The following is a 24,033-nucleotide window of genomic DNA, read 5'->3' as shown; positions in this document are numbered from 1 at the left end:
CATTACTAGTTAAAGTTAAAGGAATACTCGGCTCAACAGAGCTCTGACTCTTTGTCAGCCTGGCTACAGTGCTGAAAAGAAACCTGGGGTTGTTCTTATTTTCTTCAATTAGTGATGAGTAGTAAGATGTCCTAGCTTTACGGAGGGCTTTTTTTTATAGAGCAACAGACTCTTTTTCCAGGCTAAGTGAAGATCTTCTAAATTAGTGAGACGCCATTTCCTCTCCAAGTTACGGGTTATCTGCTTTAAGCTGCAAGTTTGTGAGTTATACCACGGAGTCAGGCACTTCTGATTTAAGGCTCTCTTTTTCAGAGGAGCTACAGCATCCAAAGTTGTCCTCAATGAGGATATAAAACTATTGACGAGATAACTCATCTCTGTGCTTGTTCTGTTAGACCTCAGTGCTGCTTTTGATACTGTTTACCATAAAATTTTATTTCAGAGATTAGAGCATGGCATAGGTATTAAAGGCACTGTGCTGCGGTGGTTTGAATCATATTTATCTAATAGATTACAATTTGTTCATGTAAATGGGGAATCTTCTTCACAGACTAAGGTTAATTATGGAGTTCCACAAGGTTCTGTGCTAGGACCAATTTTATTCACTTTATACATGCTTCCCTTAGGCAGTATTATTAGACAGCATTGCTTAAATTTTCATTGTTACGTAGATGATACCCAGCTTTATCTATCCATGAAGCCAGAGGACACACACCAATTAGCTAAACTGCAGGATTGTCTTACAGACATAAAGACATGGATGACCTCTAATTTCCTGCTTTTAAACTCAGATAAAACTGAAGTTATTGTACTTGGCCCCACAAATCTTAGAAACATGGTGTCTAACCAGATCCTTACTCTGGATGGCATTACCCTGACCTCTAGTAATACTGTGAGAAATCTTGGAGTCATTTTTGATCAGGATATGTCATTCAGTGCGCATATTAAACAAATATGTAGGACTGCTTTTTTGCATTTACGCAATATCTCTAAAATTTGAAAGATTTTTACTACTTTTAAGATTAGGCTTAAAACTTTCCTTTTTGCTAAAGCTTATAGTTAGGGCTGGATCAGGTGACCCTGAACCATCCCTTAGTTATGCTGCTATAGACTTAGACTGCTGGGGGGTTCCCACAATGCACTGAGTGTTTCTTTTTCCTTTTGCTCTGTATGCACCACTCTGCATTTAATCATTAGTGATTGATCTCTACTCCCCTCCACAGCATGTCTTTTTCCTGGTTCTCTCCCTCAGCCCCAACCAGTCCCAGCAGAAGACTGCCCCTCCCTGAGCCTGGTTCTGCTGGAGGTTTCTTCCTGTTAAAAGGGAGTTTTTCCTTCCCACTGTCGCCAAGTGCTTGCTCACAGTGGGTCGTTTTGACCGTTGGGGGTTTTTACGTAATTATTGTATGGCCTTGCCTTACAATATAAAGCGCCTTGGGGCAACTGTTTGTTGTGATTTGGCGCTATATAAATAAAATTGATTGAAATTGATTGATTAATCAATAAAAATGCCAAGAAATTTAGTTTCAGATACAGTTTCAGTTTCAACATTGTTTGATGATAAGTTTCTATTTAAATTCCTAGGCTTATTTCCAAATATAATACACTTATTCTTACCAAAATGAAGTTACAATTTATTAGAATCAAACCAATTTTTAAATTTAATAATTCCCTCTCCATCCTTTCCAAAAGCTGTTCCAAATTGCCCCCACTACCGAACACAGTCGTGTCATCAGCAAACAAAATACAACGCACAGACTTTGACACCAAACCTATATCATTAACATGCAACAAAAACAATGGCCTAAGGACTGACCCTTGGGGCACCCCACATGTGATCCTCAACAATTTTGAATTTGTACCTCCAAAATGAACAAACTGATACCTGTTTGATAAATAACTGGCTAACCAATCAAGTGCTAATCCTCTAATGCCATACTTCTGTAATTTGTCCAGTAATAATGATCTATGGTATCAAATGCTTTCTGTAAATCAAAGAAAACCCCTCATCACATTTATCCAAAAATATATCATGAAGAGGACAAAACATATTTAAGTCACATTTATCTTTTAACTTTGGTACTACTGCTTCATCAGCCAATAAGTAAAATGATTTTAATTGGTATATTATTAATAACGCACACTAGCAGAAGCTAATGGGCTAATTAATGTTACTGTATGAGGCACAAAGAACTAGTAACCTGAAAGAGTAACCTGCTTCTTGTCACCACTGAACAGACAAAAATGTCAAAGTGGAGCTAAACGTATGTATGTTTGCCTCAGTAAATGTGAAGTTTTAAAATGAACATCATAGTTAGCCATAATTTAGCCTAGCTGTCCACCCCATCCCCCTGCTGTCCCTCAAAGTGCAAACAAGTAGAGTACCAAGGAATATGGAAGTTATAATCTCTCTTTATTCAAGATTGCGGTCTTTCAGTTTGAGAACTTGAGTTATTAATATCACTCATTCTCTAAGATTCAACTGTTTTACTGTTGTTGGCATGCAGCATAGTGGTGTCTTACTGCCACCTTCTGCTCTGGAGTGTGGATCTGTAGACAGTACCTCATTCAGATCCGTATGTGTAGGACCAGTTTGTCGTGCCTATAGATAGTGCCATATAGTGACAACAGACAATAATGTGGTACTTGGTGATATACAAATCACTATGAATTATAATTTCTACAAGCAGCCAATCAGGTTAAAAAAAGAGCAACTTAATAGTCCAGAAAATACAGTCAAAAATTTTTAATCATAAATGAAATGGTTGTCTGCAAAAAAGTGGAGCATAGAATTCCATGTTGTTTGTACTCAGCAATGCACCATAATTAAAGATTTTGTTATAATTACTGCTATATTTCTTTTTATTTATGTTGCCACAATTAAATTATGAAATAAAATGCTGTTGGTGAAACATTTTTGTCAATTTCATTGACAGAATTATCTTGGGCAAAAACAAACAGCTGAAATTATTCTGCCAACTGCAGTGGTTCCATAATTTTTAGAGTTTTTATTAATTTTGTATTTTGTTCCAAAACAAACAAACAAACAACAACAACAACAACAAAAATGAAAGGAAACAAAGAAAAATAAATTCTCAGGCCTCCAGGGAGAAGTTCTAAAAGGGTGCAGAGCTCCGGTTGGTAACAGCGGCGCAGCCTTTCTGGTCTTAATTCTCTGCAAAGAGCGTCTAATGAAGCTAATGTGACTCTGTGATGTAACCTGGTACATTTAAATATGCTGTCGAGGAAACACACCATTAACCCTCCACCTGGAGACAGCAGCTGTTACTGAAGTCATTCAGTACCGCCAGAATAAGAGTTCCTGCACTCCGACAGCCTCTCCATTCAAGGGCAGATCACACGACGACTGTTTGACTAGAGACCAGCGAAAGATGGAAAATCTATGGCGCATTTGACAGCATCCAAAGCCCAGAACGGGGATTTCTACAAAGTGCTGCTGGGCGACCGTCGCTGAAAGACTGATTAAGAGGCACCAACATGAGCTACCGAAACTACAAGTGGCTGTGTCTCCATGGACTCCGGAACAACTTTCAGAGGAAAATCGTGTTGGAAAGCCAATAAAAAGAACAATGAGAACAGCCAGTGGAAGCTACAAAATGTTTCTTAATTAACCACTAAGACAAAACAAAAGAATGTGTTCAAGAAAAGGAAAACCTCCTTCCATTGTGTCGCTTGTGATTCCACAGAGCCGAGACACGGAGACGTTCTGTTGGCTTGGTTTTTAAAAACATGCCACAAATCACCAAAGTAAGATAATTAATTAGAACCAGCTCTTAATTCCAATCTGATCTTTTAATTATTGTACTTGTTGCTGTCATTACACTGGATGTCAGAAACAGGCTGACGCACCGATAAGGACTCTTCAATTAGTTCTTTTACCAAAAATAACAGGATTTATCTGCAATAATGACCCCAAATCAGCGGACAGTCAAACAAAAAAGTTTGTTTGTTGCACAAAAGTTCAATATGTGCTTTTTGAAGAACAAACAGACGCCATCTTCACTTCATCTTGATAAACCAAACAGAGTATATGCGGCTAACTCGTCCCCTGAACGCCATCTGTCCGCATATGGAACACTAATCCAGAGCCTGTGAACCATTTAAAATTGTTTTCGATTTAGTGAGTGCATTAGTGTGTGTGTGTGTGTGTGTGTGTGTGTATTCCTGTATCTGAGATGTCACATGCAGATTCATAGATGCCAAGGAGGACAGGACGCGATGCCGTTTGGTCCTCGCGTTCCTTCACATGTAGCGGCGTAGATGAGATCTCTGTGAGATCAAGTGACAGTTGTCACGATTAAAACTAGCTGCTTCCTTTCATGAACCAACATCCACCAAACACACACACACACACACACACACACACACACACACACACACACACACACACACACACACACACACACACTCATATATATCAAAAACAATTCATTCATGTGTCATGTTTGTGTTCCAAATGTCTTTTTAAGAAGCCGTAACTGGCTTCCTAAAAAATATTTGCTAGTTTTCCAGTTTTCATCTCTGCGCCACCAAGTGTGTCAGTCAAACATAAATAATAATTAAAAAACAAAAAGCAACAAACACACAGAACTTCATTTAGTTTGTTAAGCAAACTAATAAAAATTCACTTAGTTGTTTTCAGGCAACATTTTACATTTGAATTTTTATAGCTGCTGACAACTTTTAATAATTACAGTCATGAAAAGAAAGAACTTACTTGTTGCTTGGTTCACTTTGAATTTAACCTTTGCATTAAAAAGGATCTCTTTGCTAATTTAGAAAAAGTAAATTGTTGGACACACATTTACTAATGTTACTTGTTAGTGTGCAATTAAAATAAATCTTTGGAGGAGATGTTTGTCATGTTCTGGATAAGAAAAACAACAGAAGATTCACACACACACACACACACACACACACACACACACACACACACACACACACACACACACACACACACACACACACACACACACACACACACACACAAATGCTTGATTTTAACTTGTTTTAAGGACCAGGGCAGCCAGTGGGAGCACAAACCGTCCTCAAAGTCACATTGCAACATATATCTTCAGTGCTTCTGAAGACCATGGCAGTGTACAGATATCAACAGAATGTTACCTTCCCCTCAATAAAAGGAACCAAAGCACATTTTATGATGCCATAATCCCGAGAAAAATCAAACACAAACGGACCTAAAAGTTAACTTCTTCTCTTATTGATGACATCACCTCTGCAAGGAATTAAAATTTTAAAGTCCTTCACTTTAACTTGACAGGACACTAGCAAAGGATACAATTTGGAGATCAGTTGCCCTCTCAGCTATTGTTTAGTGATAGCAAGAGGCGCATTTTCTTAAGTGTAATATTTGCATCAAGTAACAAGTCAACAGAGGAAGGTGAGTGTTTCTCTGGGCTGCGACAGCCAGCAAATGACATCTGTGAGGAAATCTGCACATTTCAGCATGAGGTAAGCAGTCGTTCACCATCCCCTTGCCTCAGTTGTGGAGTGGTGCCCGCGCATCGCTCAACTTTGAACAGACTAAAAACTTTGCATGATAAACTCCCTCCTCAAATTGCCAGGCAGGAGCCTTGCAGCCCTCACCATGTAGTCTCTGCAACTCAGAATGTGCGCAACATGTGGGACAACTTGTGAGGACTTGACACACACTTTTCCTTTTATATCAGTGGTGTCCAAACTATTCCAGAAAGAGGGTGCAGGTTTTCCTTGCAGCCACTGACTCCAGCAGGTGATTTCACTGATTAACATCACTTTGAGCAGGTGGGATGAGTTCAACAGTGAAATCACCTGCTGGAGTCAGTGGCTGCAAGGAAAACCTGCACCCTCTCGGCCCTTTCTGGAATAGTTTGGACACCACTGTTTTATATCATCGGAGAGGAACAGCACTTCTGGAAGCGCCAGAACAAGTCCAGCAGCCTCCAGCCACTCAGCCCTACAGCCAGCTGACACCCACCCACCGGACACATGCATCCTGTCCGCCCAAGGACGAGCCGATTGAACCAGATTACTGTTTACCACTTTTTAAAATGTATTTATTTATTTTCTGAGGACAGAAGTGGAACACAGAAGTTTAATGCTGCTAGCTGGTGTCTAGAGCCCGACCGATATGGATTTTTTGAGGCCGATGCCGATAACGATATTTGGATGAAAAAACTGCAGATAATCGATAAATCGGCTGATTTGCCGATAGCCGATAAAATCAGCCGATTTTTTTTAATGAATAAAATGTTATTTTTTGGATCCTTAACAAAAAGGTATTAGGTAAAAGCTGAAGCTTTGTCCTCATATTGATTAACTTTATAATAGAGAAGAATTTTCAAGTTCAAAAAATGCAATCAAGAATTAAACCTTTGTGAAATTAGCAAATACATATCCTTAAAAAGAGTTGTGAAATACATCTGATCTTGTACTTCTTGTTGCTGCAACTTAGATATAGGTTCAGGATAAGGATATAGATCCTTATAAACTTACTTGTATGCTTTTGTCAGCCGATCAGTGCAGTGTGACAGCGAACTACGGGGGCCGGTAATGAACACATTTAAGCAGGGGTGTAAGCAGCTCTCAGTTGAATGGAGTCAGAGCTCCATCTACTGGGCAAATGGTGCAAGGACATTTTACATTGCCAACACAAACTTTATTTCAGTAACTGTTGTTTATGAGAAATTATTGGCATTCTATCGGCAAAATTTCGGCGGATAGTGAGTACTTTGAAAAGGGCTTATATCGGCTGATAATATTGGACAGCCAATATATCGGTTGGGCTCTACTGGTGTCCACCCACCATACATGAGTGGACAGCATCCTGGACGGACGATGTCAGCACTCCGGCTTTGTTGATTTTTGTGCAACTGGTACAAATGGACACTTAAATGAGAACTTTATCATTTTCAACCGAGAATCTATGTATTAATAGATGTTTTAGGGGTCATCTCATGACTTTAATCGGCACATTATTTATTTAAAACACAAACACCGTGACAGCAAGCGGAAGCTAACTGGTGAATTAATCTTACTCAACAGCACAAAAGAAACTCTGAGTGAACTGCATCTTGTCACCACAGAACAAGCAAAAAATGCCACACCTGGAGTATTTCGATAAGGACCTAAATGTGCGCACATTCAACTCACTAAAAGTTAATGAACTTGTAAAAACGACCAATGATACAGTTAGCTGCTTACCTTCCCGTCTCAGCAGCACCGCTGAGTGACTACAAGTCAACTAGAGGTAGGCGGATCGATCCTAACAGCGATAATATCGATACCAATGCTGGTATTGATATTGAACGATCCTCGTGTAAAAAGATTGATACTCAAGCTTTTTTCTCTCCCGCACGCACTGACTGCTGCGCACACAGATTCATCAAAGTCTACTCTCTGTCTGTAAGAGCAGCGCTGCGCTGTGTCACACAACACGGAGCAGCGCACCCTCCCCCTCTGGTCTTTTGTTGTTGCGCCGTCAAATAGCTCAGTGGCGCCAGCCAACAGCCATGCAGGTAGGTTCAGCCTGGCCTACCCACTCAGCACTCTCCTCGAGTCAGCCCTCTAACTCAGATTTTGTTTTAAGTTGTGTTGGGTGATATTTTTTGAAACAAAAATTTTGATTGTGATAATAAAGTATTTTGTTGTCACATACAATGTTTGGTGAAATTCTATCCTAGGTCTTTTGGATCCTTTGTATCTATGAAGCTTAAATATGAAAAAGTATCGGTATTGATATCGGTGATACTGGGCCTGTATTTACTTGGTATCGGATCAATACCAAAATTCCCGGTATTGCCCACCTCTAAAGTCAACTTCTGAGGAGCGGCTGATCTTACAGGACGAGCCCGGCACAGTAAAATCAGAATTATATATATATATATATATATATAAAAAAAAATACATACATACAGCAAACCACAATTACCTAAACAGATGTAAAATTATTGATCACCGATGATTATGACGTACAGTGTTGCCACAGTTACTTTGAAAAAGTAATCCAATTACTGATTACTGATTACTCCTTGAAAAAGTAACTTAGTTACTTTACTGATTACTCAATTGTAAAAGTAACTAAGTTAGATTACTAGTTACTTTTTTAGTTACTTTCCCCAGCTGCCGACAACAACCCTCTGCCACCTCAACATGACAATGGTACCTGTTTTGCCAAAACTCACTTTATAGTCACACTTTCTTGACTTCAATGAAAATAAATACTTGTTTTATAAAAAGTAAAATAAAGACCTCTTTCTTGACCTCATATTTAACTGTTGACAGCACTGTAACAGTAAAACTTCTAACCTACATTGTTTATAAATGTAACTATTAAATTCTTTCTAACATTTTTCTAACATTTAAATTCTCTCTAAACATTTTACTTGTCAAAATTATTATTATTATAAGTAGTATTAGTAGTTGTAAAAAAAAAAGGTTTCAAAACTGGACCTTTAATCTAGGGGTGTTGGGGGGGGGCACATCCTTGCCCCACGCCCCCATTCCATCTGGATTCGCCCCTGCTTTGGTGTCTGAGCACAAAGAATGGATAACATTTATTTATGCAGAAAACATGACCAGATTTACAGGTAAGAAAGTTTTATTGCATTTTCACATCATGTGCTCCTCAGAAAGAGAGTTTAGATGCATTTGAGTGGAAAATAGTGTTAGTTGTTGACGCAACGCGGAGGAACAGCTGTTTTTAGCAGCAGATATGGAGCAGCTCAGCTCAGAATTCTAAATAAAGGAGAAAAAAGCATAAAAATGTTTTTTGTAAAGCTCAGTGCAGGTGTGCTGTTGTCACCGCGCTTTAAGAGGTGAGGACGAGTCGAGCTGCTGTAGAAAACCGCGGATTAAAAGCTCACAACTCGCTGAAAGTGGGCAGTTCAGTCGAACCCCAACCTCCTGCCCACGGACCAAGTTTAATGCTGCTATCGACCCTCAATGCAAAAATAATAGTAACGCACAGTGACTTGGAGAAGTAACTTTAATCTGATTACTGATTTGGAAAGATTAACACGTTAGATCACACGTTACTAAAAAAAGTGGTTAGATTAGAGTAACGCGTTACTAAGTAACACGTTACCGGCATCACTGGACATGTGGATAAAATGAAAAAGCTTCTCAACAATTTGCTGCACAGACACATTTAATGCACAAATGGATATAGATTAAAAAGAAACAGGAAATGCTCATTGAGTTTGATTATATAACAACATAATGTTTTACTATTTACAGAATATTAGTAGCATTTTATCAATATGCAATCATAGATGAGACGTGGCAAAAAAAAGTATGATGTCAGTTCCAAACTTCCCAACATTGTGACCTTGAAGAACAACTGCCGGTCAAACGGTGAACAAAATTTTGCTCTTTGCAGCCAAGTGGGTGTGGAGCTAATGCGCTAAATGCTTTCGGGGAACCAAGGACAGCTATACATACACACAGAGCGGCCGATCCTGATCTCACCACCCCAAATCCGTCAGTGACAGTAATTAATGACTCCATCCGTCACGATGATGACAGCAGCGCTGACAGCTAATGAACGGTGTTGTAATGGCTGTTTTAGGAGGGGAGGGGAAATGTAGCAAGCGCCTTCATAAATGACAGATTTGAATAGCAATAGGCCGTTACCTTTTCCAAGGACGTCACCCGAGTCTGTTGGTTGGTGTCATTTTTAAAGGATAAACTCACTTTTATTTCCAACAGCCTTCGTCGTATTAAAACCGTTGTTAGTGATCAAGCCTCCAAGCATTTGGCTCAACTTTGATGATTGATTTGTTTGTGAAAAACTATTATTTTATTATTATTATTATTATTATTATTATTATTGGAAGTAAGTCAATGACAGTAAATGGTAGAAGTAAGGCCTATCAAGACCCTGAGGCCCACCACAGTGTGAAGTGGATGAGAGTCTGTGGCTCCCCATAGACAGGAAACCAGTACATCACAGGTTAGTCCCCAAGCCAAGGCTGGAACCTATTTACAGTTGGATGGACGGGGACGATGCAGTTCAAAGTACTTGTCCAAGGCAGTGTGAAGCACTCACAGCAACATGAACCAAAGTCATCAGTCTCATGTAGTTGTCAGTCAATGTGACATTTTAAGGTGCCCTGACACTTGCATGACTTTGATCCGTGCACCTGTGCGCACTCTGCCATGCAGGAGAGTAAAGTCATCACAAACCATTGTATACCGTTGTAAACTGTGCGCGGCTTCATGCAAGTGCACAAAGAAAATTTTGAAATGTTCAAAATCTCTGTTACGCATTAACCCTCGCAGGCTCAAATTCATTTTTGGTAACAGGAAAAATCAGATATTTAGCTGTTACAAATCTGCAGCACCTTCCTTGAGAGGGTTAATGACATGAACTTCATGTGAAAATTGCACAAACAATTAAAAAACACTGTGTGTGAGTGCGAGTGATTGCGTCAGCTCACCACATCACAGCGCAGCTCATCTGATGGATTATGATCAAATGTTAAATCTTATCATAAACATACTTTTACAGCTGCTCATGAGAACGAATGAACATGCAACTGTTTTACCAAACCATTACAATATAAACATTACAAATAAATTACCTTTTAGACAGTTCCAAATATGTTCTCCACTTCATGTAGTGCAGGAAAGAGAGCGAGAAAAAAGCTCCAGCAGAAACGGTCTTCTGTGATTCCGTAAGCGATTAGAGATATTTTCAAAAGCCAAACTCTGAGAGAAAATGATTCATCTGCTACAAAATAATTATTTTACATATGCAGCATCCAGTGCACAAAGCGCAGCATCCAGCAGAAAAAGTGAGTGGGATTGTCACAACGAAGTGCGCGAGAGTGCAGAGCCAAAATATGTCAGGGTATCTTTAGTAATCCAAAGGACAGACAAAATAGCAATAAAAAAACATAAGAAATCACTCAGTCACTCATCTTCAACCACTCACTCCAATTAAGAGTCATGGGGTGGCTGGAGCCTATCCCAGCAGTCATAGGGTGTGAGGCGGGGTACATATAGACAAACAAATGCATTCACACCTACGGACAATTTAAAGTTTCCAGTCCATCTAACCTGCATGTCTTTGGATGTGGGAGGACGCTGGAGCACCCGGAGGGAACCCACACAAACACGGGGAAAACATGCAAACTCCACACAGAAAGGCCACAGGTAGGAATCAATCCCATGACCTTCTTGCTGTGAGGCAACAGTGTTAACCACTAAGCCACCTTGTTGCCCTTGTTCATGTAAATGGGGAATCTTCTTCACAGACTAAGGTTAATTATGGAGTTCCACAAGGTTCTGTGCTAGGATCAATTTTATTCACTTTATACATGCTTCCCTTATGCAGTATTATTAGACAGCATTGCTTAAATTTTCATTGTTATGCAGATGATACTCAGCTTTATCTATCCATGAAGCCAGAGGACACACACCAATTAGCTAAACTGCAGGATTGTCTTACAGAGATAAAGACATGGATGACCTCTAATTTCCTGCTTTTAAACTCAGATAAAACTGAAGCTATTGTAACTTGGCCCCACAAATCTTAGAAACATGGTGTCTAACCAGATCCTGACTCTGGATGGCATTACCCTGACCTCTAGTAATACTGTGAGAAATCTTGGAGTCATTTTTGATCAGGATATGTCATTCAATGCGCATATTAAACAAATATGTAGGACTGCTTTTTTGCATTTGCGCAATATCTCTAAAATTAGAAAGGTCTTGTCTCAGAGTGATGCTGAAAAACTAATTCATGCATTTATTTCCTCTAGGCTGGACTATTGTAATTCATTATTATCAGGTTGTCCTAAAAGTTCCCTGAAAAGCCTTCAGTTAATTCAAAATGCTGCAGCTAGAGTACTGACAGGGACTAGAAGGAGAGAGCATATCTCACCCATATTGGCCTCTCTTCATTGGCTTCCTGTAAATTCTAGAATAGAATTTAAAATTTAAAATTCTTCTTCTTACTTATAAGGATTTGAATAATCAGGTCCCATCTTATCTTAGGGACCTCATAGTACCATATAACCCCAATAGAGCGCTTCGCTCTCAGACTGCAGGCTTAGTGTTTCTTTCTCTTTTTGCTCTGTATGCACCACTCTGTATTTAATCATTAGTGATTGATCTCTGCTCCCCTCCACAGCATGTCTTTTTCCTGGTTCTCTCCCTCAGCCCCAACCAGTCCCAGCAGAAGACTGCCCCTCCCTGAGCCTGGTTCTGCTGGAGGTTTCTTCCTGTTAAAAGGGAGTTTTTCCTTCCCACTGTTGCCAAGTGCTTGCTCACAGGGGGTCGTTTTGACAGTTGGGGTTTTTCAGTAATTATTGTATGGCTTTGCCTTACAATATAAAGCGCCTTGGGGCAACTGTTTGTTGTGATTTGGCGCTATATAAATGAAATTGATTTGATTTGATTTGATTTGCCCTATAACATGAGAAATGAAAACAAACATATCCAGAAGTGTGGTCAGCTCTTTTTACCTGAGGCTGTCAAATATGGCCATCAGGTATTGTGAAGGTCGTCCGTCCATCTTTCCATCTGTCCTTCTGTCTGTGCTCAGCATAAGTCCAGTCCTATTACTGCCAAAGTCTTCAAATTCACAGGGAACATTCTTGGGACACAAACCTTGGACCCATTCAAAGACGGCTAACTGTGACCCATTTTAAGAGGTATTTTAAGATGTTAAAAAGTCACATTCTGTTTCAATCTGTTCATTTTTCTTTTTGAGTGGTGGACGTGACATCCAATCAGAGTAGAGCTGCACCGTGACGTCAGAGGCTGGTCTCCAAAACCGCATTGTTTTGTGTGTTTCTCATATATTATGTAAAAGCTAGTGAGAAATAAACACTTTTAAAACTGAAAACTCTGTTTTTGGAACCTAACAACACCTCTGAACTTATTTACAAGACATTTCGTGGACGTTAGCGTGGTGACCTCACAGGCTGGTAGCTAGCTGCAAAACTGTGTTTTCTTTGTGTGTAAATATAAACTTTCTCGTATATTATGTAAAAACTAGCCAGAAATTAACACTTCTAAAACACTGTTTGTGTTACCTAATAACATCTCTGGAGTCATTTACAAGACATTTTGCAGACATTAGCATGCATGATAACTTCTGCTAACTTAAAGCTAACTTCCTATGGAGTTTGTCTCATTAACAGCTGCAAATGCACAGAGGGGGATCTACAAATATTCCTTGATATGCACAACTTCTGCTCTTAAAACATAAATATTGTTTTTGATTGATTGATTGAGGGGCTTTACTGAACATGTGCAAATTGTAAGACAATAGGATCTTAATAATTAATTAAACAACTGCAAATTATAAGGAACACAATGGTCATATGTCCAAGGGTATTTTTAGCATTGTATTATATTTATTTATTTCATATATATGTTTATTTCACTCCTGCACCAGTCTTAAAAGCTAGCTTGTGTCTGTTTGTTTAGCGTAGGTGTAGCACATTAAAAAGGGCCCCAACAGAAACCTAATAATATCACCAGAAATGTATGCTGTAATCAATGATAAAAAGCAAGAAAATGTTAGTAAATAGAGTTCGTTTAGAGTTTGACAAAATGCGTGTACTTCTTTTTTGTTAATTTCTTTTTTCTTTTTTTCTTTTTTTTTTGAAAATCTGATTTCTGTCATGTTAATAATCAAAGGCTTTATTGCTCACAATGGTTTAATATGACTAAGGTTTGGGGCAGATGGTTCTTTAACTTGAATGGTCAAACATAGTTTTGGGAATCAGGCCCATCGTCCTCGACTGCTCAGCAGTGTATTTGAGTGAGTTATTGAGCCATTTGTTGCAGTTAATGTGTACACGGTGGACAACCTGACAGTGTGGAGATCGCATGAATCATTCAGTGATGTGTCATAGCTTGGCGTATGTTCTGTCTGACACAAATAACAAATATAATCCTGTAATTGGTGACATATCTTATTACCTCTAGATGAGGAGCGAAGTGGGAGGAGAGTATTTTTTTTTATTAATTAATTTATTTATTTTTCCAAAAGGCGAGTGCAGTCGCATGTCGGGCTGCCTGCATTTAAGTGCTATATATTTATTTCACATAACTCATTTATTAGTGCGATAAAACAGTGAACAACAGTACATACAAAGCACACATCATGCATAAATAGAAATATAAAAATTCTCCAGAAATATAACAATTGTTTATTGCACACTCTTATCATCTGTGACCATATTTAATTTGGACTTGTGTATGTGTGTGTGTGTGTGTGTGTGTGTGTGTGTGTGTGTGTGCGCGAGTGTTCATGCATGCATGTGTGTGTGTGTGTGTGTGTGTATGTACAGAACGCACTGCGTGGATTTTTTTTTTTTTTACTCTCTCCCTGTCAGCATGTGTCACTTGTTTTCAAGTCATAGAAAGTTCATAAGGGTGTTCATTAATGTTGCTGGTTTCATGTCAATTTCTCATTTAGCTGTGTGTTGTGAATGAACCCAGAGCAGCACACATTTAGCTGCTCAGATATTTTGATGCAGCTACAATTTATGTTAAAATGAAAATACAATGCAGATTTTCTTTTTTAAACAAACTGACCAGAGTGGTGCAGATAATTAACAGAGCTGTCTGCTGCAGCTATGGGCGGGGCAGCAGAATTTCTGCACTCGATAAATGAGTGGTCGAATCAAATTTATACACGGCTGAGATCGACAAATTGCTTTAGAGTTGGCTCTATTGTCCCATATGAAACAATGCCGAAGAAAATTTAGTGAGATTTGGGAAACAGGCCAAGAAAGAATTCATTAAATATCACCACAAATCCAGTTCGATATTTTTTCATTTATCACATTCAAAGCAATGGTTTCAGGTTAATATGGTTGAGTTAAACGCACAGTTACAAAGAAGACATTCAGAGAAGCAGTCACTGTGGAACTGAAACGGACGTCGTGCAGAAAAAAAAATAAGATAAGCAAGGAAAAACCATCAAAAAATAAGTGTGTGAGAGTTACACATGGAGAACCCCGCTGACTGTCAGCTGCACTGGAAGCAGCTTTGTTAGATCAGCTGCTCTCATTCTCTTGAACCATGTTCCATCCCATGAAGATTCATGTCAAAGGCGTGCTCGTCTCACTGCTAAACCACACTTCCGTTCCAAATCCCTGGAGTGAGCGCTGTAAGTGTGAGGAAGAAAGTGAGACAGATGGAGATAATGAGACGGGATTAAGGGGATAATGCCATCAGATGGAAAGAGGTCGAGGCTGTGAGCACGAATCGCCACTCCAAACGGATTAAAAAGTTCAAGCCAACCACCACCGATAAACTGTTGCACCATGTGCCGCTCACCCAATACCGAACTGAGCCGGGCTCACACGACGCAAAACCCGGAAATGAAACCTTCCCACCCTTCAATACCACATGAAAGAGTTATATGTCACAGCGAGATATTTCAGTCTCAAGTGGTGTTAGGCTTAAAAAAGACATGTACACAAATCGCTTGGAGTAAATATTTAAAAAAAAACATCCGGTGGAAGGCAGCCGCCCAAACCAAACCTCTTCAGACTCACATTTAATCACAAAAGCAATAATATGATGCAAAGTAATGCATTTTCAAATGAATTTCCTGTATTTAGGCCTGATTTATCTGGATTACATGTCCATTAAAATGAGACTCAGATACACTCGTCTAAAATGTCATTTTATCAAAAATGAGCTCACACTCCCGTCTCGTGTGCACTGACATCCTTTAAAAATTCACCCAACCGTTGTTCTATAAGGAGTCAGACCACTGATTTTGTGTAACAAGTGTGTTAAAAGACAGATTGTAAGTCACCAAAAGTCCATCCTCAGTTATTGGTTATGTGATATTATTTTTGGTATGTGTTGAAATATTTATTTTACATACATTTTATTTTTTGGTTTTAATTTGGTGGTTACCTGAGGTTTCTTTCCCTGCACTTCCATGCTACTCTCCTCAGAGGGAACTTCATACTAGACCTATAGGGTCCACATGTCCTAGTATTGAGGAGAGCATGTTGAAGTTGTTTTTACATTTATGGTAGGCTATATGTTACACTAAATCAGGCTAAGTAATATTACAAAAGTATGACAATTAAAAAAAGTCATTAAATTATGGTGAATTACCATTATTTGCTGATTTTCTATTCGAGATTTATAGACAACAGTACAATTAAAGGTGGTTGGTGGATGTCAACAGAACCATCTATATATTAACTGCCAAGTGTGTGTGTGTGTGTGTGTGTGTGTGTGTGTGTGTGTGTGTGTGTGTGTGTGTGTGTGTGTGTGTGTGTGTGTGTGTGTGTGTGTGTGTGTGTGTGTGTGTGTGTGTGTGTGTGTGTGTCTTTGATCACAGAGAAACTGGGGAGAGCTGACTATTGCTGTTTGGTATGCTTATGTATTTCGGGTCAAGTGTGAATTCCGATTTTGATGTTATTTAGTAATTTCAATGTAAGTACATAATACAATTGTAAGTACATTAAAAATACATGAATGACAGAAGAAAGTGAAAACACCTGTTTCCATTGTGGTCCATTTAAAAATCAAATGACAGAATAGAAGTAATAACAAAATAAAATAATAATTACACTGATAATAATAATAATAATAATAATAATAGTGTGTGTATGTCATAACAAGAACGTAAACAATTAACAACTACATTTAGACAGTTCTTTAACCCTCTGGGGTTTGAGGGCATTTTTTGGACAGTTCACTCGCCTGGCATAAATGTTTTATTATTGCTGTTAACAGCTCTCCCTGCATCCCACAATCACGTTTTATGTCTCTTTTTTTCAGGAGAACCTGTGCTTTCAGAATATATATGGTTTTGTTGTGTTTTATAAGTGTGATAAAGGTTTACAATCAGATATAGGCAAGGAAAAAATAAAGTGAAAAATAATTTTCCACACACATTTATTCAAAACACACAGCAAACTATAATAAACAACTGTTTTGACACTTTATAAAGGTAATTTGAGGTTTTGTGTGAAAGACTGTACAACAAAAAGGTTCAAACAATAAACACAAATGCACATTTTGAACAATATATACAAAATGGTCAATGCGTTTTCTTGTCCATTGATATGGTAAACAGTGATTTACGCAGAGAAAGAAACAGAGTTATCCAGTAACATTCACATGCATGTGAGATTGTCATCAGAGGCTCTCCATCTGCTTTCACTGATCGCTGTGCGTAATGGCACACGGCACACTGAGTATGTTCTAATAGTATGTAGTCATTGGAGCACCCAGGGGGCTATTCAAACGGGCCAAGTAGTAACAGATCACTCCTGAAAACGACCTTTGGCTTTTCACATGAGGTAAATCTGTCCTACGATTGGATTTTGGAAAACCATGTGACGGTGAACCAATTCCAACTGGACACCCACATTGTGCACATCATCACACAGCTTCTATGAGGAGTACAAAGGTGGACGATGGCTGGCTCGAAAGTCAGTGGAGTTAACTTTTCAGCAAAAAAAGTAAGTTTCTATCTCATATCATTCAAAATCAATCAATCAATCAATCAATTTTTTTTTATATAGCGCCAAATCACAACAAACAGTTGCCCCAAGGCGCCTTACATTGTAAGGCAAAAGTTATTTATAATTTAGTAAAGCTTGGTCTTAGCCATCGTAAATGACGGCATCAGCCCCAGAGGGTTAACATAAAAAATTATATAATTAACAGGAAATAAAAAGGCTGAGTTCTTCCTCTAAAAAATCTTGATTTTATAAACACTACCCAATACAGATCCCATGGATCCTTACAGGCAACACGCAAGTATGTTTTATTTTTCTAAATTGAAATTGGACGTGGTTTGTTAGCTATTTGAAAATATTACATTTATTTGTGAAGTTTAAAATTAGTTTGTGGTTGTAATGTACACCATCAAATAATATAAAGTGGTTAGCACGAGTGGACCCAGTGGACCCTAGGACCAGTGGACCCTCCCCTTGTCAGATGTTCTGAGGCTATGATGAGGAGAGGGAAGTTTCTGTGTTGACTCTTGTTCAGTTAGTGATGAAAAGCGGTTTAAACGTTATGAAGTGGTTCTGGCTTTATGTTGTTCGGCTCACAGGTCATATATGAATTCCACACGTGTAGGAATGTGTTTTTGAAGTGTATAAAGTAACTTACAGCACATACTAATTTACCGATGTGAAGCTGGGCTGACGGTGAGCAGGCGGTTTCTCGTGCGGTCTGCCGAGCTCTTCGCTCTCCCTTTAAAGCTGCACAGGTAGAGATGACGCATGAAGTTGCTGTACTGAAAACTGATTTATTTTGTGCAGACTGGCTTTCAAAATAAATCTGCTTCAGTGACAAGAACCCTCGGTTAGCGTCCACTTCATCTACACAACAAAAAGTAGAGAGTATGTAGCAGACAGTGTGTCGGGCCAGAGGGGCGACATTTGCAATGCAGAACTTGATTTTCAGCACCAAAGTAGAATTGATTTAAAAAAAAAAAAATAGGAATGGAACTGGAAAAAAGTTCCACTGAAAAATAAAAGGCATTTAGCAAATAAATTGTACAGACAGACAGACAGACAGATAGACAGATAGATAGACAGATAGATAGATAGATAGATAGATAGATAGATAGATAGATAGATAGATAGATAGATAGATAGATAGATAGATAGATAGATAGATAGATAGATAGATAGATAGATAGATAGATAGATAGATAGATAGATAGATAGATAGATAGATAGATAGATAGATAGATAGATAGATAGATAGATAGATAGATAGATAGATAGATAGATAGATAATCTCCCTCTTTGTAAGATGTCTTGTAAATCTCTTCAGAGGTGTTATCTGGTTACAAAAACAGCATTTTTAGATTTAGAAGTGTTTATTTTCTGCCATCTTTTGCAAAATATATGAGAAACACATTAGATTTATACAGAAATGTAACTGTATGTATTGTATTCCATGAGCGTCTGATGCAGATGGAAAAGCGCTATAAAAATGCAGTACATTTTCCATGACCTTACATTATTTGTTTGAGTGAACAACCAGCTGAAACCATGTTGCTAATTAATGGCCCAGTCACACGGCACTTAATGAAGGGCAATGAAGCCCTGACGAAACAAGAAATCTGGACTTTCGTTGACTTTCGTTGGCATTGTTTAACCTTTGCGCAGCTTCGTTCCTGCAGCTGGTGCTTCGTCAGGATTTTTAAACTGTTGAAAAATTTGAACGAATGGCCCAGTCACACAGCGCACGACGATTCCTGAATGAAGGGAAAAAGTAAAAAAAAAGTCACAATTCGTTGAGAAAAGGTGGGCGAAAGAGCTTTATTACCGAACAGACTGCGAAGCAAGAGCGCAAAAGGGACGAAAGAGGAAATTAACAAAACCGAAGCTCACAATCTCGACGCTTTAATGAAACGTGCCTGGAGCCACAGCTGGAGCAGTGTGTGTCTGCATCGCTGAATTCCAGGACTCAGCACTGAGACGGAGCTCATAGCACCTGAGTCCTGGAGAAACTGCAAACAGAACCTGTGGAGATCTGTGTGCACATCGGTGGACCACCTGCTCTGGTTCCTCGTCCAGAATAAAAGAGGGATCATCTCCTTGATCATCAGAACCCACACTGTCTGCTGCATGCTCCGTCTTGCTCCAATTAAAAAAGAAAAAAGTGTGCCGTAAATTAATCAGTGCGTGCGAACGCGCGCATTAACTCACATGTGCGATTATTCCACCAGCTGATCACTGATCCACACCGTGAATTCTGTCTTCCAGAACAGCTCTATATATAATGATTTTGATTCATCTACCTGTTGCCACATGTACAGAAGGACTGGATTATCATTCCTACACTCATATTGTTATATTTAATACAAAATAATAAGCGCACGCAGGAGCTGCTGTTGCTGCTAATGCTGCATTCAAGTACCGTCGGAAATTGCACAAACAGTTGCTTGTGGCAAAATAATTAATTATATCCACAGAAAAGATTAATTCTGGCCTATGTAAGGTGCCTGAGCCCATTGAAGCTGCCCCCCCACACAGATAAAAAAAATCCAAGCAAGCAGGCTGAGTTTGTCCTGTAATTTCCAACGGTACATGAAGCAGCAGCAGCCTCAGCGCTCAGAAACCGGCTTCTGCACTGTGTGAAAACGTTTAGCTGCTCCAACAAAGTCAAATTAAACAATAACGTGACAATAACTAAACAAACAATTAAAAAAGATGAACTGGGGTTTTCGTTGCCGTTCGTTCAAATGTTTCAACAGTTTAAAAATCCTGACGAAGCGCCAGCTGTAGGAACGAAGCTACGCAAAGGTTAAACGATGCATACAAAAGTCAACGAAAGTCCATGGCCAGTCAGGGCTTCGTTGCCCTTCGTTAAGTGCCGTGTGACTGGGCCATAACTCGCATTGACACTTGCTGTGTCGCATCACTCAGCATTTGCATAAAATACACTTCTGGTCTATTTTGGCCCCGCCTAGCTGGCGACAGAGTGACCATTGTCTCGTTCCACGACAAAACACCCACTCTGATTGAAAATGAATGGCAAGTCCTCACTTTGCCTCTGTTGCTTGTTGCTCATGTGGCCATCGGGTTAGACTGTGACCTCCTATGTGCACTGTGCAGGTTTGAGGCAAAGTGTGAAACAAGTTGGATGAGGATCAGTGGCTTCAAATCTGAGACCATGGTCCTCTGTTGGAAAAGGTTGGATTGTCTCCTGTGGGTCAGGGACGAGTTATTGTCCCAAGGGCATGAGTTCAAGTATCTCGGGGTCTTGTTCATCATAATCGGTTGAGATTGATAGACGGATTGGGGCTGCGTCTGATGTTTTGCTGATGCTACACTGAACTGTCATGATGAAGAAATATCTGAGTCAGATGGCAGTGCAATTTGCACCAGTGACAGCTCATCAAAATTGGCACCAAGCAACAAACATACCAAGGCAGGTGAGTTTGGTGGAACAAATGGGCCTGCAACAGCAATGAGGACTGTGTTGAGGCTTTAAAAATCCAAACACCCGATAGAAAAACTTCTGCTTGGTTAAAACATGCAAATAAAACAGAGGGACTCTGAAAAGTGCAAAACTGGATGAAACATGAATGAAAGACAAAGCTTCTGGAAGTGAAATGCTACCCTGAAAGTTGTGCCAAGCAGGTTGGAAGCAGGTTGATGTCCAGCAACTTACTCGGGATCCCACAAATTCTCAAGAAGTCCTACAGAGCAATGCAGCCAACCAAAGCAAATTCTCTGTAAAAATCAATCAACTGTCGACTACGAAACAGCACTGCTGGTATTCAATGAGCACTCACGAGTTTAGGATGTAGCTGATGGTTGGCATCTTGGGCAGGAAGCCAGATTGCTCCAGTTGCTGAGCAGCAAACAACTGGGACTGAATCTCCCTCGCCCAAAATCTTTTCCAGAACAGACAGCAGTGTAATCAATAGCTGTAATACCTGTGGAGTTGCTGCAGTCCAGGCAGTCATCCTTTCCTTTCCAGAGAGGAACAAGAAGTTCTTTCTTCTAGCCTGTATGGATGATACCCGTCCCCCAGACGGAAACCAAGATGGTCTGCAGTGCTAAGAGAACTGTATCTTGAAAAACATGGAGGAGTTCAGATCCAGTACCACAGATCCCTGCAACTTTAGTGGTCCTCAACTCGTTTACCATCTTTGCAAATCTCAGTGGAAATGTCAATTAAATCTAAATGTAAGGTAAAAAAAAAAAAAAAACCTTTAAGAATCATGTTGGACAAGACTGATGCAAAGTCCTACAGCAATGCAATTAATCCCAAATAAAGAACTCAACATGAGGATGACACAACATATTTATATTCCCAGCCCACTGCAAAATCAAAAAGCTGTGGTTCTGTCATTATGAATGTGCACAAGAAATAAATGATAGTGACAAATAGCCAACTCCGCAAACTGCTTCTGGACTGTAACTCAGTTCTGTATGCCAAGAGCAGGCTCAGCTTCTTTGCAGCCTCAAGATAGTTCACATTACCAAGTCCAGGAGGCCTCATTGATCGGTCACACCCCCAGTCAGATGCTCTTAAATGGACTTCTTGGAAAAAGACGTATAACTGCGTCATTCCACTTTTGCATTCAGGTATCTGACAGTTGAAGGAACCCGACACTAAGCTTTGCTGTGTGGATTCCTGTCTTCAATGCGCAGCGTCACACACGTTTCATTCATGTGACTGTGGCTGCACATTAACTCACCAACACGTTATGGCAGCATACTCAAATCCATTTTCAATCCAAGACACGTCAAGTCTGGGAGCGTGTGCTGATGCTGCGCTTTACCGCATCCACAGCACCACAGAACCACCTTGGGTCCTGGATGGCAATCACTCAGGCAGACAACTGGTCCATTCCCAACATCTGTAAAATAACCATTTATTTGCCGCAGCCAGATGAAACGCGGGCGTCCCCATGGTCTTCTCCAACTACCGGGTTCCTCAACATTCAGGTACCTGCGTGCTGGATCGTGCACAGAGAAACGGTCACGTGGGCAAAATATCGAAGCTGACGCTGGCTCACAATGCAAGTGACCCTCTTCATTTCAAATTCAATTTATTTCATTTATACAGAACCAAATCAAAACAAAGCTGCCTCAAGGTGCTTCTCATCCTAGTCTATCTTAGCAAATGCTAATTTTATACAAAGTACCCAAGGATCTTCTGCAAAGCCCAAGTACCAAAGACAAGCAGACGTCACCTTAGGTCACTGGTTAATGTTGAAGTCTCACAACCATACAGCAGGAGAGGCAGCACCAGAACCTTTGTGTTTCAATGCTACAGGGGGAAAATGGCAAAAAAAAAAAAAAAAAAAAAATTAAAAGGCACAGTAGAAGAACATAAATAACATTGTAACATCAGTGGCAATACAACATTTAAGCTGTCCCACATAGTACAAAATAAAATACAGTAACACAACTGTCAGGTATAGATAAGACAAATATTATGTAAAATATCTCTGTAAGACAAAAACATATCTAGATTATAAAAGCCAAGTGGCCTCTGTGGGTGTGCATGTGCATGTGTATGGCTTTGATCATGGACAAACTGGGGAGAGCTGAGATTTGCCATTTGGTATGCTTATATATTTTAATTTATTGTGATTTTGTAGTTCAGTTGGTTTAGTCAGTTTAGTCAAGTGTCATGTTGCCATTACCATAAGTGAAAAGGATAGTGTGATTGATGTCTTCCACCACTTCTGTTTGTGCATGTGTAAAAATAGAAGCACCTACTTGCAGCAGAATGCTGAAAAGACAAAAAGCTCTGTGTGCATGCCTGCGTGCATATAAATTTGATCATGGCCAAACTGGGGAGAGCTGACATTTGGCAGTTGGTATGCTTATGTATTTTGGGTCAAGGATGAACGCTGCAAAAATGGAAAGTTTATAGGACAAATATTTTTTGGAGAAATTAGTGATATTACCTAACAACAGTGAACAATGGACATTGTGCTGCCATGCACCATGGGAGTTAGGGGTTTAAATGTTGTTATTGTGGTTCATGTTAGTTTAACAATGTTGTCAGTATTATTAATTTATTGTGCTTTTGTAGTTCAGTTGGTTTCAATCAATCAATCAATCAACATTTATTTATAAAGCGCTTTACAGCACCGACTGGTGTCCAAAGTGCTTAACATTAAAAACACAAATTTACAAAATAAAACACATATAAAATAAAATTTTAAACAACACATAAAAAAAGAACATAAAAATAACAGAACATGTCACCTCCCCACTAAGTGTTAAAAGCCAGTTTAAATAAATAAGTCTTTAACTTAGATTTAAAAAGTGCTAGGTCAGGAATAGTACGTAACTCAAGAGGTAGCTCATTCCACAGTCTGGGGCCAGCTACCGCGAAAGCATGATCACCCCAGCGTTTATATCTTGACCTTGGAACATCTAAGTAAAGCTGGCCAGACGCCCTTAACGTCCTACTGTAGGTGCGCAAAGTTAAAATTTCAGACAAGTAGGGAGGTGCAAGGCCATAAATAGCTTTAAAAACAAACATTAAATTTTAAAATCAATTCTAAAACGAACTGGA

The 24,033-nt window shown here is 39.4% G+C and overlaps 1 protein-coding gene and 1 long non-coding RNA gene across 2 annotated transcripts in view; one reads left to right on the top strand and one right to left on the bottom strand.

Moving 5' to 3' along the window:
- Positions 1–24,033, bottom strand: part of si:ch211-186j3.6 (neural-cadherin) — a 1,133,875-nt gene that overhangs the window by 1,091,940 nt on the left and 17,902 nt on the right.
- LOC117522143 lies at positions 1,977–22,462 on the top strand. The gene is made up of 3 exons (XR_004564152.1): positions 1,977–1,987; positions 12,075–12,079; positions 22,239–22,462. It is a non-coding gene; the product is annotated as an uncharacterized LOC117522143 (long non-coding RNA).

This window comes from Thalassophryne amazonica, chromosome 2, assembly GCF_902500255.1.
Source record: "Thalassophryne amazonica chromosome 2, fThaAma1.1, whole genome shotgun sequence".
NCBI lineage: Eukaryota > Metazoa > Chordata > Actinopteri > Batrachoidiformes > Batrachoididae > Thalassophryne > Thalassophryne amazonica.
This window is presented reverse-complemented; position numbering and strand designations above follow the sequence as displayed.